Source organism: Mirounga leonina, unplaced genomic scaffold (assembly GCF_011800145.1).
Source record: "Mirounga leonina isolate KUSES-001 unplaced genomic scaffold, KU_Mleo_1.0 Mir_108, whole genome shotgun sequence".
Lineage (NCBI taxonomy): Eukaryota > Metazoa > Chordata > Mammalia > Carnivora > Phocidae > Mirounga > Mirounga leonina.
This window is the reverse complement of record NW_023270237.1, coordinates 2,674,898-2,688,992: the sequence shown is the minus strand read 5'-3', so window position 1 is coordinate 2,688,992 and position 14,095 is coordinate 2,674,898. Positions and strand designations below refer to the sequence as shown.

General features: G+C 38.4%; 1 non-coding gene and 1 pseudogene across 1 annotated transcript; both read left to right on the top strand.

The window, feature by feature from the left end:
- The first annotated feature begins 600 nt into the window (after positions 1-600).
- Positions 601-705, top strand: LOC118019738. Its single transcript, XR_004681741.1, has one exon. It is a non-coding gene; the product is annotated as a U6 spliceosomal RNA (small nuclear RNA).
- A 9,473-nt stretch (positions 706-10,178) lies between these two features.
- Positions 10,179-10,636, top strand: LOC118019299 (annotated as a pseudogene).
- The last annotated feature ends 3,459 nt before the right edge of the window (positions 10,637-14,095 follow it).

The window sequence follows — 14,095 nt, the reverse complement described above, 5'->3', positions numbered from 1 at the left end:
GCACAGTTAAAACTTACTGCACTCAAATATCTCATCACAACACTGATACTACATTTACATTCAGATTCCATTATTTTCACTTCTAATACTTAAAGCTACTGTATATTTATGTTTTTCTAAGTGGATGATTTTCCGGCTGGGCCAAAGGAGCACATTTCACACACACACATATATATACTTTGTTTTTACCTTACTTTTTAAACTTTTTGTTTAAAATTCTATTTATTTAAAAATTCTGCTTATTTAAAAATTAAAAACAAAATTTCACATTTTTAAATTTTAAAATATTTCACATCAGAATTTTAGTTGTTTTTTAAAACAAAATTCACAATTCCAGGAGAGGGAAAAAAAAAGGGATCTAAATTATTTAAATAATAAGAGTATCAAAAACTCTCTCTCTCATTGCCCTCCACCATAACCTTAAGAGAGATGTCTGTGCTTGAACATCATTATTTAAGTTTTTAAGAAAATAAGAGTAAAATAGAAATGATAAGAAGAGTCGCCTAATAAGGGCTTCTCTTTGCACCACCCTTAATGGGATGTAGGACAAAGACTGATTACCATGAACTCTACAAAATACTATTAAAAGGCCCAGATTAGGTGCTCACTTGGGCAGCACAGTTGGTAAAACTGGAACTATACACAGAAGATTAGCCTGGTCCCTGCCCAAGGATGACACAAATTGGTGACGTGTTCCATTAAAAAAAAAAAAAAGACCCACATTAGGATAAAGAAGGGAGCTAGTATATCACATGCATTTAAGTGTTTAGTGCCCTTTTACACAGGGAGCAGCATTTGTCATCTGGCACTATTTGTGGTATGAACGCATGGCCTTAACAATTTTATGCTCCTAGGTGACAGAGAATATTTGGGATTCACATCGGAAGTAGGGGGTTCTGAAATCTCTGCCCAAACCTAAGAACTTTTAAAATTTACTTTTAAAATCCCAAATTCACATTTTAAATGAAAACTGACTACCCCAGAGAAGTGCTCTAGGGAAGAAAACTGTTCTCTGCCAGTTCAGGGTACTGATTTTAATGAGTACATATATATATATTCATCTCTGGGATGCCTTAGCGAGGCGTTCATTTTATAGCATCTAAAAACAGCTAGTAATTCATTATATCCATTCTACATTCAACATAAAGAAGACCACAAGCTTCCACAGCTGCGATGCTAGATTTTTCAATTTAACTCAGTTACCTTTGTTTTTAAACTTTCAGGGGTTATTGTAAATTCGTGCTATCGTCTTCGCAAATACAGTTTATTAATTCTTCGGGCCAACTTGAATTTAGCGTCTCTAAAGTACTTTACAGACACAAAATTAATCAGATACAATTCCTGCTGTAAGTGTTGGAGGTGGGAGAACACATGATTACTTAGAATTTTATTCTGGCATTTACACTGTAAATTACGCTATAAAGTGAGATGAGAACATAGAGGGGCAAATTACTAATTCGAACAGACATTGGAGAAAGAATTGTGGGGTGGAGCTTCCAAACAGGAAATTCCATGAGGTAAGCACTTAAAGTCTGCCCAGGGCATTCAGGGTGCCGCCATTGGAGGGTGCATGCCGTCTGCAGGTGCACCGCCATTGGAGGGTGCAGGGTGTCCCCCAGTGTTAAGCAGGGAAGAGAGTTTGGAATGAGAATCTTGAAGAGCCCTGAATACTGTCCTAAGGGGTTGCACAGGAAAGGTGCAGAACTATTTTAGAACTATTCTCTAAGTGCTATGAAAAAACAACGGAAGAGGAGAGAGTGGAAAGCGATGTGCTACAAAAAATGTCATATTTATATTTTGGTAAGCTCCATTTAGGAAGAAAAAGAGCAGTTGGCGCTGCATATAAGCTTGTTCTGTTTTATTTTTAGAAACCAATATTGCTGTGGACTGAATTATGTCTCCCTCCACCTCAAATTCCTATATTGAAGCCCCACCCCTCACAGTGATAGTATTTAGAGATGGGTCCTTTGGGAGATAATTTGGTTTAAAGGAGATCATGAAGGTGAAGTCCTCACTATGGGATTAGTGCTCTTATTAGAAGAGAAACCAGAGAACTGGGTCACTCTCTCTCCTCCTTGTGAGGACACAGCAGGGAGGTGCCATCTATAAACCCTGAAGCCTCACCAGAACCCACCATGTGGGCACCTTGGTCTCAGACTTCCGGCCTCCAGAACTGTGAGGAAATACATTTTTGATGTATAAGCCACCCAGTTTATGTTATGACAGCCCAAGCTGACTAAAACAAGTATTTTTTCAGATAAAAATGTTAAGAAACATTTGCTTGTAAATACATAAAATAGCCTGGAAGGAGATGCAGCAAATAACAATGTGCCTGGAGGAGGAGTGCCTGGGGCACAGAGGGGGGGAGGGAGAATGTTTTATCTTTTGAAGTTTGAACCATGGGAATATATCACCTCGCCTAAAAATGGATGGATGGATGGATGGATGGATGGATGGATGGATGGATGGATGGATGGATGGTTGGATGGATGGATGGATGAGGCCAAAGCCTCTTTTTTGCTACTGGATAAAATTCATAGAAGCTGCTGAAAAACTTACTCAAAAGGAGAAGACTGATCTCCCTTTACATAATTCAGAAAGTAAAGTGGTTGAAAAAAGCAAGACATGAAGTTTCAAGATCTTTTCATCACAGCTGAAAACATGGAACTATCACGGCTGTTCCTGAGTTAGGCATTTTTCTAATTAGAAAAGTAATGTGTTTTTTTGTAAAATGTTCAAACAATTCCGTAGTAAAAGTTTTTCATATATAACCTACATGTTCCCACACTCATTCCTCCAACTAAAGAGACAGAAAGAGAAATCACAGGTAAGCTTTTGGCATCCATACTTTAAATCCACCTGTGTCAACTTATCTCAATCTTTCACTGGAAATTCAGGAACCAGGGATGGGGTAGGGAGGAGAAATTCATTCATCAACCAATGAGGATCAAAGAGAGCAGGTGATCAGATAGGTGTCATCCCATATAGGTAGGGAGCAAATGCTTACAGTGTAATAAGTAAAGGCTGCTCTTTGCAGAACATGGTGGTTGCTAGGAGTAGTTGTGAGTGTGGTGGAGGGCAGAGGAGTCAGGCAAGGCTTCACAGCAGAGGTAGGTTCTAAACTGAGACTTGAGGAATGAAGAGTTTGCCAAGCAGACACATGCATGAAGAGAGATTTATGGTCTACTGAGAAGAAATAATAAGGCATGTTTGATGGACTGAAATTAATTCAGTATTCCTGGAACATAAATGGAGTTTGGGGGGCTAGAGAAAGGATCAGAGAAATGATGTTATGGAGTTAGGCAATATCCATACCTGGGAGGGCCTTTCAGGGTCCCACCAAAGGATCTGGATGGAGGATGGAATTGAAAAAAAAAAATGTGAGTAGGAGGTGACAAAGTCAGATGTGGGATTAGGAGGGAAAAGTCACTGAAGAGATCTGAGGAGGGACAATGAGGTAGCATCAGAGCCAGGAGACCAGTGGAGGGCTCTGCATCTTTCCCAACACGGGCTGAACTAGGGCAGTGGTGGTCAGTTTGAAAAGGAGGAAATGATAATGAGCTATTTTGAGGAGCTAGAACTATAAGACCTGAGGGGTGGATTGGGTGTGTTGACTAAAGGAGAAAGAGTCATGAGGGATGACTAGGGTCTGTGTTTGACAATGGGTGGATGCAACTACAGTTCTGGAGAGAGGCTGAGGGATACTTATGGTGGGGAGGGAGTGCAGGGAGTGGGGCGGGGGGAATGCTGATTTGGGCATGTTGATTGTGAGGTACCAGTATAATATCCATGTGGCCGTAGATGGACAAAGGTAGATGTAGGTTCCAGGAGGCCTGAAGTATTTATCATTTGGAGACCCTTTTAAAGAAAAAGAATGCTAGATTCAGTGCAATAGGGAATATATTTTGAGAATAAGAAATTGTAAAATTACAAAATTTTAAAAGTTGAAAAGTGCCATAAAATCACAAAATTCATAGAAAATTATATTTTTATTAACTGCCTGACATATTCCTTATAATGCTTTTTGTCCTACATTTTTGGGGAGCAACAACTTTTGGAATCCATATTTTAAATGCTTATTCATCCTTTTGGCTGGCAAATTCTTTATCTTTGTCTCTTTATATGAAACATAATTTTGTAATATTTACTATGAAGAGAAAAAAGATAATTCAGTCTTTCCTATAACATGGTTAATCCGAATTGGCTTCTTATTATGATTAATTATTTCAAAAAAGTTTTTATGACTTCTTACCTCATTATTGATAACATCATGTAGATTTTTAGAATTTCTATTAAATTTGAAAAAACATTTATCAAGTTTCTTTCACATATGAGCTGTTTCTGTGACTGCTCTAAGCTTATGCCCTACATTCTAAAGATTCCAGATTCCAAAAATTGTCTGATGCATTTATAGCTGTTCATGCTGTGTTAATAAGTGCATTCCTGGGGCGCCTGGGTGGCTCAGTTGTTAGGCATCTGCCTTCGGCTAGAGTCATGATCCCAGGGTCCTGGGATCGAGCCCCACATCAGGCTCCCTGCTCCACGGGAAGCCTGCTTCTCCCTCTCCCACTCCCCCTGCTTGTGTGCCTGTTCTTGCTGTGTCTCTCTCTGTCAAATAAATGAATAAAATCTTAATAAAAAAAAAAAATAAGTGCATTCCTGACACAAGAGAAGTTCAGTTTGGATGAGGTAATGATATAATTTTACGCATCTGCTAATTGGAAGAATTTCTCACAGGTTAGCTTCTCCTGTATTACCCACGACCCACTTACTTCCAGTTCAGATAAGATCTCTGACCCTATACCTTTATTTCCACATGCCAAGAGAATTCACAGAATGGGTAGAAGGAGTATTTCCAGAAGCTGTTGCTATATTAGGACTGCTGGCAAAGACTTGGAAGCGCTGGGGATAAATAACTAGATACCACTAACCCTCAACTAACTGTATCCTCAGCTCAAATTCCCCTAAGCTGAATCCCCACAATGTTCTGGTCCCGTCAGTACCACTGGGCAGGTGGGAAATGGCGACTAGTGGGGAGTTGAACTGGAAAGAAACAACAGCCTTAAAGACCTGTGGCTAACCTACCTTATTTTATGCATTTTTCAAAAATCTATGATTATGTGAACACCTGTCTCAGAGCCCTGGAAGGGGCCTGTGCTAAGGCAGGATCCTGACACTTAAGCTTCATGAGATTCATGGTGAGTCTAACTGTTAAACTGCAAACAATTTTAAACATAATTGGAGCCAGGAGAAGTGAGCGGGGCTGTTGAGATGATCAGGTTTATTGTTTTAGTTGAATCTCTGAGGTGTTTTTGATAATTTTTTTTAGGGACTCCTTAAATTTTATCACAATACTGCCTATGCCTAAAATAGGCCCTTCTGCCGAACTAAAAATTTACAGTGAGAAGTAATTCTTTAAATCTTGATCTTTGGGGCCCCTGGGTGGCTCAGTCATTAGGCGTCTGTCTTCGGCTAGGGTCATGATCCCAGGGTCCTGGGATCCAGCCCCACATTGGGCTCCCTGCTCCACAGGAAGCCTGCTTCTCCCTCGCCCACTCCCCCTGCTTGTGTTCCCTCTCTTGGTCTCTCTCTGTCAAATAAATAAATAAAATCTTTAAAAAAAAAAAAATCTTCATCTTTGTAAAGTTGTCCCAGGGCAAACAGATTATGGATCAGTAAGTTAAGGAATTAATATAAAAGTTTATTTTCTAATGGTGTTAAACAAATGAAATTCTAATTTAACTCAATAAACTGTCATCTAGAATGATACAAGCCTGGGGTTTCACCTGGAATATTCTGCTTCATTTTAAATGTTTACTATAATTGACAGATTCCAAAGAGCAGAGCGGCAGTAACACACTCCTACTGTTAAAATGATACAGATGAAACATAATTTACTCTTTCTTCAAAAATGAGGCAGGCACTTTCAGGGATGACAGGACATTTTTTTTTTTTTTTAAGATTTTATTTATTTAACAGAGAGAGACACAGCGAGAGAGGGAACACAAGCAGGGGGAGTGGGAGAGGGAGAAGCAGGCTTCCCACAGAGCAGGGAGCCCGATGTGGGGCTCAATCCCAGGACCCTGGGATCATGACCTGAGCCAAAGGCAGACGCTTAATGACTGAGCCACCCAGGCACCCCAGGGTTGACAAGAAATTAAACTCTTTCAGTTCCACTCACCAAATATTTGAGTGTTTTCTGTTCACCTGGCATTATTTGGGGGCCACTAAAGATACAAAGATGAATTAGACTATCTTTCCTCCTTGAGCTTGAGAAGAGGCATTTCTTTTAGATTAACTAGTTAAATATCTTCCTTCAGCTGATACTTTGAACTAAATACTAAGGGAATACAAAGTAAAGTGATGTCACATCCAGATAGACAAAAAGGGAAAGATATCTGCTGTTTCAACAACATTTGGTAACTATATGGAGCCCTTACTATGTCCCAAGTGCTGGCTTAAATAATGAGCATACAAACAAGAATCAGACCCAAGCCTGCCTTTCAAAGCTTCAGGGTCCAGATGGGGAAACAAGTAAAAAGAAAAGAACTTTCAAAGAGGGAAGTAGACCATTTTATTCAACAGACAAAACAAAAACTTGTTCCTACTCCAGGGATCATGTTTGAGTCTTTCCACAGCCCATCCCAAACCACAGACTCAAAATGCGAGGTAGGGCCCTCAACTCTATGGTCAATTAATCTTCAAGAAAGCAGGAAAGAATATCCAATGGAAAAAAGACAGTCTCTTCAAATGGTGTTGGCAAAATTGGACAGCCATATGCAGAAGAATGAAACTGGACCATTTCCTTACACCACACACAAAAATAGACTCAAAATGGATAAAAGACCTAAATGTGAGACAGGAATCCATCAAAATCCTAGAGGAGAACCCAGGCAGCAACTTCTTGCTAAACACATCTCCAAAGGCAAGGGAAACAAAAGCAAAAATGAACTATTGGGACTTCATCAAGATAAAAAGCTTTTGCACAGCTAACAGTTGATAAAACCAAAAGACAAACAATAGGATGGGAGAAGATATTTGCAAATGTCTTATCAGATAAAGGACTAGTATCCAAAATCTATAAAGAAGTTATCAAACTCAACACCCAAAGAACACAATTCAATCAAGAAATGGGAGGAAGACATGAACAGACATTTCTCCAAAGAAGACATACAAATGGCCAACAGACATGTGAAAAAATACTCAACATCACTTGGCATCAGGGAAATACAAATCAAAACCACAATGAGATAGAATGTCACACTGGTCAGAATGGCTAAAATTAACAAATCAGAAAAGGACAGATGTTGGTGAGGATGTGGAGAAAGGGGAGCCCTCTTACACTGTTGATGGGAATGCAAAATGGTGCAGCCACTCTGGAAAACAGTATGGGGGTTCCTCAAAAAGTTAAAAATAGAGCTACCCTACAATCCAGCAATTGCACTACTAGGTATTTATCCAACAGATACAAACATAATGATTTGAAGGGGCACCTGCACCCCAATGTTTATAGCAGCAATGTCCACAATAGCCAAACTATGGAAAGAGTCCTGATGTCCATCAACAGATGAATAAAGAAGATGTGGCTTATATATACAATAGAGAAAGACAATTATATGATTTTACTCATACATGGAATTTAAGAAACAAAACAGAGGAGCATAGGGGAAGGGAGGGAAAAATAAAACAAGATGAAATCAGTCAGGGAGACAAACCGTAAGAGACACTTAATCATAGGAAACAAACTGAGGGTTGCTGGAGGGGCGGGAGGTGGAGGGAATGAGGTAACTGGGTGATGGGCAATAAGGAAGACACGTGATGTAATAAGCACTGGATATTATATAAGACTGATAAATCATTGAACTCTACCACTGAAACTAATAATACACTACATGTTAATTAATTGAATTTAAATTTTAAAAATTGTGGCAAAAAGAATGCGAGGCAGGAGGAGAACTATTGAAGCTGTGCTCTCCCAACAAAAAGCCCTCCAGGAATGGCTGTACCATCACAGTAGTTAAAAATTCAGGATCATTGGGGCGCCTGGGTGGCTCAGTCAGTTAAGCAGCCAACACTTGATTTTGGCTCAGGTCATGATTTCAGGGTGCTGAGATTAAGCCCCGAATCAGGCTCCCGCTCAGTCTGCTTGAGATTCTCTCCCTCTGGTCCTTCCCCTGCTTGTGTGCTCATTCTCTCTCTAGAAAAAGCTGATGTTATCCATTTAAATGGGAATTGAAGGAGAGGAGCCTGCCCGGAACATCTGGGAAGGACACAGCATATGCAACAAACAGCACAGTGTCAAAGAGGCACCTGGCATGCAAAGGATTGACGAAGGGAGTTTGGTAAAGCTGAATGAAGAGTGCATTTGAACTAATTTTTGAAATATAAACCCAACTTTGGCAAAGAGAAATGGAAGAAGGACGTTGGTGGGAATGATTAGGTGGGAGACATTCTAGGCAGAAAGAGGAAAAACAGTGGGGCAGGTTTGGATTTGGCTGGAGGGTAAAGTGAGATAGGAGATAAAGAGACAGAAGAGGGGAAAGAAGAGTTAGATTCCTATTGTGAAGGGTTTTAGAAGTCACTGCAGGGAAGTTTACCTACAGCACTTCCAACAATCCAAGGGGAAGGACTAAAGGTTTCTTGGTTTGATTGAGCAGGGGAGTGACAGGATCACATTTTGTATTTAAACAGGTTAATCTGGCAGTACTATACAGAAAGGACGAGTGTGGGAAAGAGAGGGCAAGAATGGCAGCAGAAAGGTAATTCCCTCCAGGAGTTTATCATATCTAACGCTGGGACCAACTCCATAAAGCTGAAATTTATAAATCTCTGTATACGTGGTGTATTAGTAATCTGGAGGCAATGCTGTAAAGGATATTGTGACTATGATACCACTAGAGGGTAGTAGAGACAAATTGGTAAAATAGATGAAGCCGCTCTCATCCCTACCTGCTACAAACCAAGTATTTTTCTTCTTGGTTATCCTTCTTGGAACACTACAATTATTAGTATGTCTGGTTGCAGCTTAATTCAGTTATCCCATGACTGAGAAAAATATGACAAGTACATTTAGTAGGTTGTAGCTCTAGACAAGTTAATAAATTCAACATATCCATTTTCAGAAGGCAATAAAGCTGAATTGGCCAGACTGGAAAACTAGTTGGCATTTAGCCTTTTAACAATAACCAATATCTCATTATGGCCTTGAATGGACACTCTCCTTTTAAATTGAATCCTGAACAGTACATCCAAGTCTCTTAACTGATTGTGCTTAAAAAAAAAAAAAAAGATGACAATAATGAAGAAGACAAAAGTAGGATTGGTAAAGTTAATTTCAATATGTACTCTTGGTTAGATAATATAAGTTGAAAAAAGCGTATCTTTGGTATACTCATTTTCAGATAAAATCCTAAAATATATACTGCTATATTTTATACACATATACACACACATACACATTTCCTTTTGGAAAGTAATACAGCAATGAGGAGCCATAATGCTCATACTGTTTTTTTTTTTAACTTAATATTTCTCTAACATTATTTTGTCATAAGGACATAATTCTATACAAATAAGTCATATACCTGAAAAAAATTTATTATGTTGTAAGAACATTTTCTAGAATAAAAAAAATTTAGAGCCAACCTAGAAGTCTAATAGGGAAATGGTTAAATACATAAATTATGGTATTTCCCTTTATCAAATACCACACACTCAGACACATACACTGTGATTGCAAGTTTATTTAAGAGCATGAACTTATACTAGAAGGAAATAGACACAGATTGTTCTCTTAGGGTAATGGGATGTGTGGTCATTTAAAAACATTGCCATTCAACTAGTTTTGTGCTGTTTTTACAATGACCACACGTCAAAAGGAAAGAATATGCTGCCACTATCATTTTACTTATAATTTCAAGGTACTGCCATTTAACTAACACTTTTCAAAGCTTCACAGTGTAAAGATCACTATATATTAAACCTTTAATCAGAATAACTCTCTTCAGTTACCTTAAAAAAAAAAAGAAAGAAAGAAAGAAAGAAGGGAGGGAAGGAGGGAGGGAGAAAGGAAGGAACTAAAATGAGACTTCTAGAATATACCTGCTATTTATCTACAAACAAAATATCTCTGGGGTAAAATATAGTATTTTAAAAGATCTGTGGGCCCTTTTACAAAGATGGTGCAAAAGGCTAAGAAGGAAGCCCCTGCCCCTCCCAAAACTGAAGCCAAAGCAAAGGCTTTGAAGGCCAAGAAAGTGGTGCTGAAGGCGTCCATAGTCACAAAAAAAAGAAGATCTGCACGTCACCTACATTCCCACTGCGTCTCAGAAGGCAGCCCAAATATCCTCGAAAGAGAGCCCCCAGGAGAAACAAGCTTGATCACTATGCCATCATCAAGTTACTCCTGACTACTGAGTCGGCCATGAAGAAAATAGAAGACCACAACACACTTGTGTTCATTGTGGATGTCAAGGCCAACAAGTACCAGATCAAACAGGCTGTGAAGAAGCTCTACAACACTGATGTAGCCAAGGTCAACACCTTGATCAGGCCTGATGGAGAGAAGAAGGCATATGTTCCACTGGCTCCTGACTATGATGCTTTGGATGTTGCCAACAAAATTGGGATCATCTAAACTGAGTCCAGCTGGCTAAATCTAAATATAAAATTTTTCACCAAAAAAAAGGAGAAAGATCTGTGGGGGTGCCTGGGTGGCTCAGTCCATTAAGCATCTGCCTTGGCTCAGGTCATGATCCCAGTGAGCTCCCTATTGGGCTCCCTGCTCGGTGGAGAGCCTGCATCTCCCTCTTCCTCTGTTGCTCCCCCCACTTGTGTGCTCTCACTCTCTGTCAAATAAATAAATAAAATCTTAAAAAATAAATAAATAAAGGATCTGTGAATACCTTCCTCAATAGCTTAAGGAAAGGAATACAAAAAGGCTAGCAGAGCAAACAGAAATTTAAAAATTTAAAATTTGTCCAATACCATATGATTTCACTCATATGTGGAATTTAAGAAACAAAACACATGAACATAGGTGAAGGGAAGGAAAAATAAAATAAGATAAAAACAGAGAGGGAGACAAACCATAAAAGACTCTTAACTCTAGGGAACAAATTGAGGGTTGCTGGAGGGAAGGAGGGTGGAGGAATAATTGGGTGATGGGCATTAATGGGGGCACTTGAAGTAATGAGCACTGGGTGTTATATGCAACTGATGAATCACTAAATTCTACCCCTGAAACTAATAATACACCATATGTTAACTAACTTGAATTAAATAAAAATAAATAAATAAAATGAAATTTCTCTGTATTTCAACATCAAATAGACAAGTTTTGGTGTAGGAGCAGAAGCTCTGCAGACTTGTTCAGTCAGGAAAATGTCCAAGTTGAACATCCTCTTCCATCTTTAAAAACATAAACTCCAAAACTAAAAATAAACTCATCTTCATTTTAATGGCTTCTAAATACTTGTAATGGCAATAATCATAGAATTTTTAAATAGTAAAATGGTAGAGTCGATGAGAATTAGAGATCATCTAATGAGAAATGAACAGTGTTAAGGAGATTCAGTGTTTACATTTACCAATGTTCAGAGTTTCACATTTTATTTAAGTTCCTGATAATAAACAGTGTAACTTTGTCATATGTAGGAAATACACATATGTATATATTAAAATATGTGTGTGTGTAGATCAATAGACAGATAAAGTAAATCAATTTAAATGTTTCAGTATGGTAACAATAGCTACATTTAAGACATTCAGCGGTGCCATGAGCTGTGCTAAGAACTTTAAATGGACTATCTTTAAAGGTAGAATAATCCTGCTGATAAAGATTCTGCTTCAGATGAGGAAACTGAGTTGTAGAGAGATCTAATATTTGCCCCATGTCAGACAGCTAATAAGAGGTAGAATGGAGGCTTGAACCCAAGGATTTTCTGACTCCAAAGCACAGCTTCTCTACCACCGTGCAGTCTTCCACTTAGATGCAATAAAATAAATATACACTCTAAGATGATAAATTGTTGGAAATATTATTAACACTAATTTTGTTAAATAGAAATTATATATTTAGTCTTCTTATACTGTGTATCTTCATGATAATTTCATCCCTACTAGTGTCTCCTTAAAGAACAGTGGAAGTGTATCATTTTCTTTAAATAAGAATGTGATTAAACAAGATTAAATCATTGGTTAATGGTAGAGTATTTAAAATAGTTGTTCCTTGTTCTTGGAACACTACAATTATTAGCTTCAGATGAAAGGGATGAAAAATTCAGAGCTCATTCTCAAATAGCTGTACATCCAGCTTTTCTCCCATCACTAGAATTTTCCACTCAGGGTACATGGTTATTTTCAGTGTTTCTGGGGGAGCAGGCTGGTGGTGACTTATGAACACAAATGTGGAATAATGTAATGCTTGGTTCATGACACAGTCTCATCGTTGGTGGATTTATGACCCTCTTTATTCATGTAATTATTAATTTATAGTAATATGTAATAAATATTCATGAAACCATAACCCAACATTAAACCTGCGACTTAACAGTACTCTACACACATGTGATCCTCTTTCCACTGTCATCTTGTTCTGCCACCACCTCAACCCCAGGTAATCGCCATCCTGAATCATCATTTCCTTTGCTGATATTTTTATTTGATTTTATTTTATCTATATGGTGTCAAAGAGAGTGTATATATGTGCTTCCCATCAATTTTTTATTTAAAAATTTTAAACCTACAAAAAAGTTAGGAATAATAATAATAAAACCCATATATACCCTTCTCCTAGATTCATCAATTATTATTATTTTGCCAAATTTGCTTTATCTTATCTTTTCTCTCCCTTCACCCCTTCCTCCCTCCTTCTCTCTCTTTCCCCTTACTGAGTTATTCATTCTCACATAAATTACAGACACAATGACTTTACCCCAAATGCTTAAGAATGTTTTCCTATATAACCAAACACCATTGTGATATCTAAAGAAAGTAACACTAATACTTTCCATAACACTTTCTAATATTCTATATGCTTTCAAATATCTATAATTTTCCCCAAAATTTAAATCTTTTGAAGATTTAAAAAAAAAATCTGAAATACAATCAAGACATAGGAATTGCATTTATGTCTCTTTAGTCTGTTTTAACACTGCCTTTGGCTTACTTTGTTTTTGTTTTTGTTTTATTTTTTATTTAAATTCAATTTAGTTTCAGAGGTAGAATTTAGTGATTCAACAGTTGCATATAACACCCAGTGCTCATTACTTCAAATGCCCTCCTTAATGCCCATCACCCAGTTAGTCCATCCCCCCACCCCCACCCCTCCAGCAACCCTGTTTTTTCCCTATCATTAAGAGTCTCTTATGGTGGGGCACCTGGGTGGCTCAGTTGGTTAAGCGACTGCCTTCGGCTCAGGTCATGATCCTGGAGTCCCTGGATCGAGTCCCGCATCGGGCTCCCTGCTCGGCGGGGAGTCTGCTTCTCCCTCTGACCCTCCCCCCTCTCATGTGCTCGCTCTCATTCTCTCTCTCTCAAATAAATAAATAAAATCTTTAAAAAAAAAAAAAGAGTCTCTTATGGTTTGTCCCCCTCTCTGTTTTCCTCCTATTTTATTTTTCCTTCCCTTCCCCTATGTTCATCTGTTTTGTTTCTTAAATCCACATATGAATGAAATCATATGTTATTTGTCTTTCTCTGTCTGACTTATTTCACTTAGCATAATACCCTCTAGTTTCATCAATGTCAAGATTTCTTTCTTTTTGATGGCTGAGTAATATTCCTGTGTGTGTGTGTGTGTGTGTGTGTATGGGGTGTATATATATATACACCCCATACACACACACCACATCTTCTTTTTTTTTAATTTTTTTTTATTCTAATGTTAATCCCCATACATTACATCATTAGTTTTAGATGAAGTGTTCCATGATTCATTGTTTGTGCACAACACCCAGTGCTCCATGCAGAATGTGCCCTCCTCAATACCCACCACCAGGCTAACCCATCCTCCCACCCCCCTCCCCTCTAGAACCCTGTTTGTTTTTCAGAGTCCATCGTCTCTCATGGTTCGTCTACCCCTCCGATTTCCCCC